The sequence below is a fragment of the Harpia harpyja genome, chromosome 1 (genome assembly GCF_026419915.1).
Source record: "Harpia harpyja isolate bHarHar1 chromosome 1, bHarHar1 primary haplotype, whole genome shotgun sequence".
Lineage (NCBI taxonomy): Eukaryota > Metazoa > Chordata > Aves > Accipitriformes > Accipitridae > Harpia > Harpia harpyja.
In genome coordinates this window covers 83,120,621-83,131,786 of record NC_068940.1, presented here as the reverse complement: position 1 = coordinate 83,131,786, position 11,166 = coordinate 83,120,621, and the positions used below count along the sequence as shown (strand labels likewise).

The window sequence follows — 11,166 nt, the reverse complement described above, 5'->3', positions numbered from 1 at the left end:
AGGCACCACCAGTGAAGTTGGCCCGACCAAATCCAGGCGCCAACAACGCGTCCCCGTCCCAACGGATGCAAGTTCTCCAGAACGTGCCTCAGCCAGGCTTCCTCCTGCGCCGCCCGGCGGCACCCTCCGCTGCCGCCCGGGACTCGCCGGGACGAGACAGCGGGCGGCTCCCGCCGCCCCGCAGCGACCCACGGCCACGCCACGCCCGCGAGGGAGGCCGCCCCGCCCGCCCCGCCGAGCGCAGGCCCCGCGCAGGGAGCCGCGGCGGCGGCCTCGGCCTCCCGCCGGCACGGCGAGACCGCCGCCGCCGCCGCGCAGGGAGACGGCCGCCGAGAGAGGACCACGACGGGCAGGAAGCGGCCCCGCTCCGCCGGGACTTCCCGCTGCAGCGGCAGCCACCCCGCCGGTCCGCGCCTCACGGCCGGGAAACGCCCCCCGAACTTTCCCGGTCGCGCCCAGGAGCCGGCCGGGCACCGGGCCCCCGGAGGGGTGCTCACGCCGCAGCCCCGCAGAGCGGGAACAGCTCCCACGTCACCGGGGTGAGGGGCAGCGCTCCAGCCCCGCTCGCTCGCTCCCTGCCTCCCTTGCCTTCCTCGGTGGTGCCGGCTGTCGCCTCCCCCGCCGCATCCCCTCGCCGCGCCCGGAGCCCAGGCCCCGCGCCAGAGACGCGTCCCGTCCCGCTCCGCCCCGTCCCCGCCCCGCTCCCTCCCCCGGCTCGGCGGATCCGCTTCCCGTCGGAGTCCCGCGGGCCTCGGCTGCCGATGAGTTTCCGGGTCGGCGGCCTGAACTTCTGCTGCTGCTGCCACCGGTTGTTGACCGCGGGCGGAGAAAGAGGGAGAGAGACCGCGCCGCGGGCCGGGAGCATGAGGCGCTGCTGGCAGGCAGGGAGGCGCTGAGGTGGAGCGGCCGCCCGGGCCCGGGGAGCGCCGCCCGCAGCTGTCAGCGCCGCCACAACGCCAGCAGCCGCCGCCGAACAAAGGGGCAGCGAGACGGCGGCAGCCGCAACGCCCTGCCTGCGCGGAGGGAGCCTCGCCGCCGGGCGGGCACTCCCCACCGCTTCAGCCTCCGAGTGACGGCCCCGGCTGCCCGGCGGAGCGGGCACTCCAGAGGGCGCCGTATCCGGAGCGGAACGGGGGAGAGACAGGGAGAGGAGCGGCCGCTGAGCAAATGGAGGCGCTGGGTGGCGGGCGCGGAGGCGCCGGGAAGGGCCGGGGAGAGCCCCTGTGAGGAGCCGGTGAGTGCCCCGCGGCTCTGGCGGCCATCCCGGCGCTGCTGGGGGAGGCTCGGGCGGGGTCCGCGGGGCTGCGGGAGGGCGAGGTTAGGCGAGGCGAGTCCGGCCGCGGGCGCAGCCGGGAGACTTTGCACATCTGGGCGTCGGCAGCCCGTCGCATCGCGGGTGGGGCGGGCCGAGAGGCGGCTCCGGGGGCGCCTCGGCGCCGTCGGCAGGCGAGGGGAGCGGAGGAGGTGAGAGCAGAGGGTAGCGCCGGCGTACCGAGGTAAACAAGCCGCAGGTTATCTATTGAGGCTGGCCGTCCCCGGGCGCGGCGGCGCTGCCGGTGTGGGGATGGCCCCCGGCAGCGCGGGCTCCGGCGGGCAGGGGGCTGGGGGGAAGCGTAATGGCGGGAGGCGGCGGGCCGCCGGGCTGGGTTTCTGGGAGGAGAGGGAGGCCGCCTCCGGCCCAGGCTCTCGCCGGGCGCCGCGCCCTGCGGTGGCGGAGGGAGGGGGTCTCGCCCGGAAACCGGCCGGGTGGGGGGCGCGGCGGCAGCAGCAGCAGCCCAGGGGCGGCGGGGCACCCTCGGCCGGGACCGTCGGAAAGTTTGGAGCTGCCCGATGGCCTGGCTTCAGCCAGCTCCCTCTGTTGAGCTCATGCCCGCCGTGTTCGTAGCCTGGAAATCCTGCCTTGAAGGCAGAAGGGAAAAAGTGTGAGTGGCCGGAGTGGGAGCATGTGCTGCTGGGTGAGCTGTGACGGCGTAACCTTGCTTCCAGGCTGGGTAATGCTGTCCTAAACAGTCTTTCTTGAATGAAATTGAACGCTCACGATCTCGTGTTTTAATTTTTTTTTTTTTTCCTCAGAGGAAAAATTTGAGTCTTGGTACTGTCTGTAACAGTTTTATGTAAGTAGCAGTATCACTCTCCCAGGCAGGTCTGAACACATACTGGAAATTGGGCGACTTTTAAAAATGAAGAACAACCTTGGTAACTCGTGACTGCTCAGTCTGTCTTCTATTTACAGTTCAAATAGCATGCAGAGCTAAGTGTGGAGTCACAAAAAAAATGCTCTGCAGAGTAAGGCACTAATACCACAGCTTAAATTGTTCGCATGGACCCCTCCATCATTGCTAACCATTGATTGTGCTTTTGTCTTTGAGTGCATTCCTGTGCTTACCAGTTCCAGAAATGGAGTTTTAGTTGAAGACATAACATCAGTAGGTGTACTGTAATTTAAGTACATTCTCTAAAGAGAGAAACCACTTTTGAGAGAATTGTGAGCTGTAGAGGTTAGCAATGAGAAGAGACTGTCTCTTCCTTACACATATGAGTGTTTTTTCCTTACTTTCATCTCTTTGATTTTCAATATGAAGTATGGTGGCTTAATTTCTCTTTAATCTCTCTTGGGTACGGGGGAAGAATACTCTTCTTCCTTGGAAAACAAAAAAAAATGGCTTTAGTCGTACCAAAAGCAACAGCATTTTTCAACTTCTAAGAACATGTGGCTTATTTAGTTGAGGTGTCTACACAGAACTGAAGTGGTAAAATTTATAGCAACTTTTTTTTTGTCTCCCTGGACATGGAAAGAGTAAATAGCTGTCCTTACAAATAAGAGACCAAATTACAGGAGAGGCTTCTGGAAACTTTAATTCCAAGACTTTCTGTGGTCTTGTACTCAAGCAATTCCTTCTTTAACAAATTTTTGTTTAGTCATTAAACAAAAGAATAAAATATTTTAATAACACAATATATTATTCCTGAATAAAAATATTACTAGAAATTTACTAAAAAGCTAAACAATATTGGTGGTCCCCTGTCTTTATATATATATGCATCAGCAGAATATTATGAATAAAAAGTAATTAAAAAAAAAAAAAAAGAAAAAAACCCCAACAGTGGCACTATTGTAATAATAATAATAGTAGTATCGGTAAGTTTTATGCAGTCCCTCTAATTTTTACTTGTGTCATACACATCTAGATAGTACTAGGTATGTACATATGTAAGTATGTGATTAGGCTTATTGAAAAAACATGGAGTTTCCTAGACATAGTTACATATTGTATGTAAGTTTACACATGTCTGTTTTGTTATATGTTCCTATCAGGCATACACACTCCAGAAAATTAAAGGAAACTAAACATGTAAATTTTAAAGGGAATGCCTTCTACAGCTGTCAGCTTTTGTTCAGTAGAACAACTATAAAAAAATGGTCTTAGAAAATGTCATTACTCTTTGTTCAATATATAAGACCTTGTTAACACTATGGCTGATTTAATCTGTCCTGAGCAGTTTCTCACCCACTGGTCTGTGACACCTGTACTGTGATTGATTAGCACTACATTGCTTTTTGTTTCAGTAATAGAACTTTGTTTATTAATTGTTAACTAGTTTGGCTAGCAGGGTTTGTGGCAATTTTTTTTTTTTTTTTTTTAGTGGGGTGGGGTTTTTTTAGGTTGTTTGTATTTTAGGTTTTTTTGTTGTATATGTGTGGTTTGGGGTGGGTTTTTTTTTTTTATTTTATTGGGGGTGGAAGGGGGGTTGGGGTATGTTTGTTTTAACTTTGCTGTTTAGATGTCATGTAGTTATCATTACCTGACTAGTTAATTAACTTCACCTTGGAATCTGAAAACTTGAAGTTGCTCTCTGCAGTTGCCACTGTTGAAGTTTTGTTGCCTTTGCTAAGGTGGCTCATGCCAGTAAGAAAGAAAATTGGGAAGCTGGAGGTTACAAATAGGTGTGCTGAACCAGTTATGTTTCTAATCACATTACTGTATTTGCATAAGTGATAATGATACATAGCAAAAAGAGATCTGTTTTGCTTGAAGAGCAGCCCCATGGAAATTCTGAAATGTTCAAAATGACAGGGAAAGTTGTGTTTTCAACACCATCATCATCAGACAAGACTTTTACTGCTTTCCCTCCCTCCTCTCAAAATACATGCCACATACTTTTCCTTGGAGTGTTACTGAAATCAGACGTATGTGTAAATTTTAGGGGCAGGGGATATTTCGTGCAAGATTACATTACATTAAAAGTTCAAGCTGGAGAAGTCTACCTAATGTTTAAAAACTGCTAGTTTTCTTCAGAACCGCTAAATGTCTTCCAGATTTTAAGTGGAATCAGTAAAAATAGTCTTTGTTTGTCGTTGTGGAAGGCCAAGCGCAAGGTCCTCCACCTGGCCTGGGGCAGTCCCCAATATCAATACAGACTGGGGAATGAATGGATTGAGACCAGCCCTGCAGAGAAGGATTTGAGGATACTGGTGGACGAAAAATTGGGCAGGAGCTGGCAATATGCTCTTGCAGCCCAGAAAGCCAACCATATCCTGGGCTGCATAGAAAGAAGCGTGACCAGCAGGTTGAGAGAGGCAATTCTCCCCCTGTACTACACTCTGGTGAGACCCTACCCGGAGTACTGTGTCCAGCTCTGGGGCCCCCAACTTAAGAAGGATGTGGACCTGTTGGAGCAAGTCCAGAGGAGGGCCACAAAGATGATCAGAGGGCTGGAGCACCTCTCCTGTGAAGAAAGGCTGAGAGAGTTGGGGTTATTCAGCCTGGAGTAGCAAAGGCTCCAGGGAGACCTTATTGCAGTCTTTCAGTATCTAAACAAGGCTTATAAGAAAGGTAGAGAGACTTTTTACCAAGGCCTGTAGTGACAGGACAAGGAACAATGGTTTTAAACTGAAAGAGGGTAGATTTGGATTGGAAATAAGGAAGAAATCTTTTACAATGAGTGAAACACTGGAACAGGTTGCCCAGAGAAGTTGTGGATGCCCCATGACTAGAAGTGTTCAAGGTCAGGTTGGATGGGGCTTTGAGCAACCTGACCTACTGAAAGATGTCCTTGCTGGTGGCAGGAGGCCTGGACGTGATGGTCTTTAAAGGTTCCTTCCAACCCAAATCATTCTGTGATTCTGATTTTTTTTTTTTTCCTTAGGAATATTAGATTATCTTCTCTAGTATCAGTGAAATAGTCACTGTCATAATTTATGTTTTTATATGTGTATCTATTTATCTGTCTCATCTCAAAAAATACTCAAAGTGGAGTGCTATACAAGTAAATGTAGCAATAGTGGGATATCTTCAGTGTATTAGTCCAAAAATCACTTTGGAGAAAGATAGATACTAGTCAGTTGCTTTCTTGGTTTTCTTTAAAATGTTTTCTGAATTTCCTTTAATGTCCATGCTTTGTTAAAAGTACTGTCCTTACTTTCTGCTTCTTTGTTTTTAGTCTTACAAACCATAAATTGTACTATGAAAATAAAAAGAAATAAAATAAATGCCTGTGTAAAATCAGCCAGGCTTTTCTCTTATTGGTGTGCAGAGGTGATCTGAGGGAGTCCTTGTTACTTCTCCGATCCTCTTCCTGTATTCTTGGTTTTAGTAATTGAAAGTAATTTTCAGAAGTTGCAAAAAATCTCGTATATTATATAGATTAATGTTTCAAATTCACTTTTATGTGTATCCTTAACTCTCCTGTTTTCCAAACAAGAGAATCACCATGTTTTTAGATAAAACAAACAGTAATTTTGGCCTAAAGCTAATTTGTAGTACTGCTAGTATCCTTGAATTTTCTTTAAGGAGTTTTGTTGGAGTTGCTTAAGAGATATTTTCATTTAGTGGTGTTGCTTTGACTTATATTTTAAAGCACATAAATTCTGGACTCTGACTGTTGAAGGATAATTGCAGTAAAAATTTAGTAACATGTTGTAAATGGATTACTGCAGGGAAATAGAAGGGCCTCTCTGCTGAATGCCTGGCATCCTTCCTGGCTCAGGTGGCTTTACGGTGCAGCTGTGTGACAGTGTTGGCTGTAGAGTTCCTCTTGTAACTTTTCTTGTTCAGTTCTGTACTGACAAGGAAGACGAGGGGCCAAAATGAATTCTCTAAAAGTAAGTTTTATGTTGGTGCGTAAACTTGCACCTAGGAATCAATGTTTGCACATGGTCTGCAGTATAGTAATGTTATTCTTTGACAGTAAGTTAGCATAGTTTAAATATTACATCATGACAACTGAGGCAGTGTATTATTAATTATGTATAGAATAGTTCTTATGGGCAGGCTTCTATATTGGAGCAGACTTTATTAAATCTCTTGGGGATTTTCGCTGTTTAAGGGACTTTCCCAGTGGCTTGTGCTTACCATTTTGACGTACCTGAAGAACTTACAGGATGCATGATACAAAGGTTTTCTTACCCTCACTCTACCTGGCTGAACACAGTGACTTAAGGGATAGGGGGCAATGGTGACAAGTTCCTGCCTGGCACAGCAAGCGTGTCTTCTGTGACTACCCCACCTTCCCAGGTGCCCTTGCATAATAGGTATGAGGCTGTGCAAGTGGAACCAAACAATAAGGAGGACAGTGGTTCATCTAGCATGGAGGTGTCACTGAGGTTAAGTCAGCCTATGCCCTGCGTCAAAACTGCTCCCATAAAGAAAAGACAGGTCATTGTCATAAAGAAAAAAAGACAGGTCATTGTCATAGGAGACTCCATTCTGAAGGGAACAGAAGGCCCAATATGCAGACTGGACCAACTTCTTAGGGAAGTCTGCTGCCTCCCTGGGGCCCAGGTTAAAGATGTGAAGAGAAAGCTTCCTACCCTGGTACAGCCCTCAGATTATTATCCGTTATTGATTTTTCAAGTAGGCAGTGATGAAGTTGCAACAAGAAGTCTCAGGGCAATCAAGAGAGGCTTCAGGACCTTAGGAAGACTGGGTAGGGGATCAGGAGCACAAGCAGTGTTCTCTTCTGTCCTTCCAGTTGCAGGGAATGATGAGGGAAGAAACAAGAAGAGACAGCAGGTCAATACCTGGCTCAGAGCCTGGTGTCACCAGCAGAACTTGGGGGTTTTTTTGATCATGGGTTGGTCTACATGACGCCAGGCCTGCTGGCGACAGATGGGGTACACCTTTCTCTGAGGGGGAAAAGGATCTTTGCACAGGAGTTAGCAGGGCTTATTGAAGGAGCTTTAAACTAGATCTGAAGGGGGAAAGGAATAAAACCAGGCTTGCTAGAGATAAGCCTGCGAGTGGCACACCAATGTTTGAGGGACAGTATGCTAGCAAGGTCCTTCGATCTGCTGTCTCAGTGGAGGTAGGGGATGGAGATCCATGCAGCAGCTAAGATGCAAGGATTATTGATGTGTTAGAAACCATGGAAGTGCCTGAGAATGATTATGTAGGAGTTAGGGCTTCTTCCCCCCCGCCAAAAGGTGGTGTGATCAATAGCCCAACTGAAGTGCATCTACACCAATGCATGCAGTATGGGCAACAAACAGGAGGAGCTAGAAGCCATTGTGCAGCAGGATGATGCAGTTGCCATCACCGAAACATGGTGGGATGACTTGTGCAACCAGAGTGCTGCAATGGATGGCTATCAACTCTTCAGAAGGGATAGGCAAGGAAGGAGAGGCGGTGGGGTAGGCCTGTATGTTAGGGAGTGTTTTGATTGTCTTGCGTTTAATGATGGTGATGATAGGGTTCAGTGTTTATGGATAAGAATCAGGAGGAAGGCCAACAAGGCAGATAATCGTGGTGGGAGTCTGTTACAGACCACCGAACCAGGATGAAGAGGCAGATGAAATATTCTGTAAGCAGCTGGGAAAAGCCTTGCAATCGCTAGCCCTTGTTCTTGCAGGGGACTTCAACTTACCAGATGTCTGCTGGAAATACAATACAGCAGAGAGGAAACAGTCTAGGAGGTTCCTGGAGTGTGTGGAAGATAACTTCCTGACACAGCTGGTGAGTGAGCCAGCTAGGGGAGGTGCCCAGCTGGACCTGTTGTTGCAAACAGAGAATGACTTGTGGGTGATGTGATGGAGGCCGTCTTGGGCACAACAATCACAAAATGATAGAGTTTTTGATTCTTGGAGAAGTAAGGAGGGGTCAGAAGAACTGCTACCTTGGAATTCCGGAGGGCAGACTTTGGCCTGTTTGGGGGCCTGGTTGACAGAGTCCCTTGGGAGGCAGTCCTGAAGGGCAAAGGAGTCCAGGAAGACTGGACATTCTTCAAGAAGGAGATCTTAAAGGCGCAGGAGCAGGCCGTCCCCATGTGCCAAAAGACGAGCTGGTGGGGAAGACGACCGGCCTGGCTGAACAGAGAGCTTTGGCTGGAACTCAGGAAAAAAAAAAAAGAGAGTTTATGACCTTTGTAAGAAGGGGCAGGCAACTCAGGAGGACTATAAGGATGAGGTTGTACAAGGAGAAAATCAGAAGGGCCAAAGCCCAGCTAGAACTTAATCTGGCTACTGCCATAAAATACAATAAAAAATGTTTCTATAAATACATTAGCCACAAAAGGAGGGCTAAGGAGAATCCTTATTGGATGCGGGGGGAAAGAGCAACAAAGGCTGAGGTACTTAATGACTTCCTTGCCTCAGTCTTTAATAGTAAGACCATTTGTTTGCTGGGTACCCAGCCCCTTGAGCTGGAAGACAGGGATGGGGAGCGGAATAAAGCCCCCATAATCCAAAGGGAAATGGTTAGCGACCTGCTACACCGCTTAGACACACACAGGTCTGTTGGGCCAGATGGGATCTACCCAAGGGTACTGAGGGAGCTGACGGAAGTGCTCACCAAGCCACTTTCAATCATTTATCAGCAGTCCTGGCTAACCAGGGAGGTCCCAGTTGGCTGGAAGTTAGCAAATGTGACACCCATCTACAAGAAGGGCTGGAAGGAGGATGTGGGCAACTACAGGCCTGTCAGTCTGACCTCGATGCCGGGGAAGGTTATGGAGTAGATCATCCTGAGTGCCATCACACAGTACGTACCGGACAACCAGGTGATCAGGCCCAGTCAGCCTGGGTTCATGAAAGGCAGGTCCTGCTTGACCAACCTGATCTCCTTCTATGACAAGGTGACCCGCTTAGTGGATGAGGGAAAGGCTGTGGATGTTGTCTGCCTAGACTTTAGTGAAGCCTTTGATGCCATTTCCCACAGCATTCTCCTGGAGAAACTGGCTGCTCATGGTTTGGACGGACATACTTTTTGCTGGGTAAAAAAACTGGCTGCATGGCTGGGCCCCAAAGAGTTGTGGTGAATGGAGTTAAATCCTGCTGGCGGCCAGTCACAAGTGGTGTTCCCCAGGGCTCAGTACTGGGCCCAGTTCTGTTTAATATCTTTATCAATGATCTGGACGAGGGGGTCAAGTGCACCCTCAGCAAGTTTGCAGACAACGCCAAGTTGGGTGGGAGGGTTGATCTGCTTGAGGGTAGGAAAGCTTTACAGAGGGAACTGGACAGGCTGGATCGATGGGCCGAGGCCAATTGTATGAGGTTCAACAAGGCCAAGTGCCGGGTCCTGCACTTGGGGCACAACAACCCCGTGCAGCGCTACAGGCTTGGGGAAGAGTGGCTGGAAAGCTGCCTGGCAGAGAAAGACCTGGGTGTGCTGGTTGACAGCCGGCTGAATATGAGCCAGCAGTGTGCCCAGGTGGCCAAGAAGGCCAACGGCATCCTGGCCTGTATCAGAAATAGTGTGGCCAGCAGGAGCAGGGAGGTGAGTGTCCCCCTGTACTTGGCACTGGTGAGGCTGCACATTGAGTACTGTGTTCAGTTTTGGGCCCCTCACTACAGGAAAGACATTGAGGTGCTGGAGCGTGTCCAGAGAAGGGCAACTGAGTTGGTGAGGGGCCTTGAGCACAAGTCTTATGGGGAGCAGCTGAGGGAACGCGGGTGGTTTAGTCTGGAGAAAAGGAGGCTGAGGGGAGACCTTACCTCCCTCTACAACTACCTGAAAGGAGGTTGTAGCGAGGTGGAGGTCGGTCTCTTCTCCCAAGTAACAAGTGATAGGACAAGAGGAAGTGGCCTCAGGTTGCACCAGGGGAGGTTTAGATTGGATATTAGGAAAAATTTCTTCACCGAAAGTGTTGTCAAGCATTCAAACAGGCTGCGTGGGGAAGTGGTTGAGTCACCGTCCCTGGAGGTATTTAAAAGACAGACGTGGTGCTTAGGGATATGGTTTAGTGGTGAACTTGGCAGTGCTAGGTTAATAGTTGGACTTGAAGATCTTAAAGGTCTTTTCCAACCTAAACGATCCTATGATTCTGATTCCAACTTCTGTGGTGTAGTCTATCATGCTATATAGCATTCCAGGAAGTAGAAACTTAGTTATTGGCTGCTACTTCTCTGTATCTCTTTGCTGCATTTAGGTTTTCCTTTTCTCTCCAACAAAAATAACAACAAAAAATAAGTATTCAATTTTGACATACGCTTTTATTGTGAAAATAGCACCTCAGAAGCATATGAGTAAATAAACCAAAAAGACTTTTGGAAATACTGCAGTCACCAAGTTCCATGGAATAAGGACTGCCATGTGGTAGCCAAATGGTGTATATTCATTTTAAAGGAGTATTTTTAAACTGCTGTGAACCACTTAGTCCTTGCTTTATAATAAAGGCTGTGGTCAAAAATACAGTCTAGGCATTTCCAAGTCACTGTGGTATTTTGAGTGAATCCTTAAGTTTGCTGGAATGATCTGAGCTATTCCATTTATATTTACAGCTGACAGTCTGTAAGGCATAGGCATAACCCTTTCTCACTTTAGCATTCTGAAATAAAGCACAGTTTAGAGGAAAAGATGAAGAATGGTCAATTTCTGGACCATCTGCAAGACTGTATACAAGTCAGTTTAAGAACCTTGGCTTCTAGTAACTGGACAATAGGCTTTGAAAACCAAAAGAACCTAAAGAGAGTTGTTTTGTTGTCAAAGAGACCAATTGGTTGTAGATTATTTTCTCTATCAAGCAAGAAAGTAAATCACCACTTGTATACCTCCTACATACAACTTTTAAGAAATGTTTGTAATTTGGGGCCATTTTTCTGTAGTGTGGAGTAAGTTCTTATATTTAAGGGGGAGGCCTTCAGGAGTCATCGTCAAAGGCAGGAAGATAATAAATGCTTATTAAAGAAAAGGTCCGTTTCTTGTTTTCAAATTCTGGAATAACTTAAGGTAC

General features: G+C 48.5%; 1 protein-coding gene across 3 annotated transcripts in view; it reads left to right on the top strand.

The window, feature by feature from the left end:
* The first annotated feature begins 785 nt into the window (after positions 1 to 785).
* ANKIB1 (ankyrin repeat and IBR domain containing 1) overlaps positions 786 to 11,166 on the top strand; it is a 99,757-nt gene continuing 89,376 nt past the window's right edge. For 2 of the 3 annotated variants that reach the window (XM_052802386.1, XM_052802367.1), the window contains exon 1: positions 787 to 1,234. The gene's annotated coding sequence lies outside the window, so the exon portion shown is untranslated. Of the gene's footprint in view, positions 1,235 to 11,166 lie in introns of all 3 variants that reach the window. The other variant, XM_052802376.1, reaches the window with a different exon arrangement.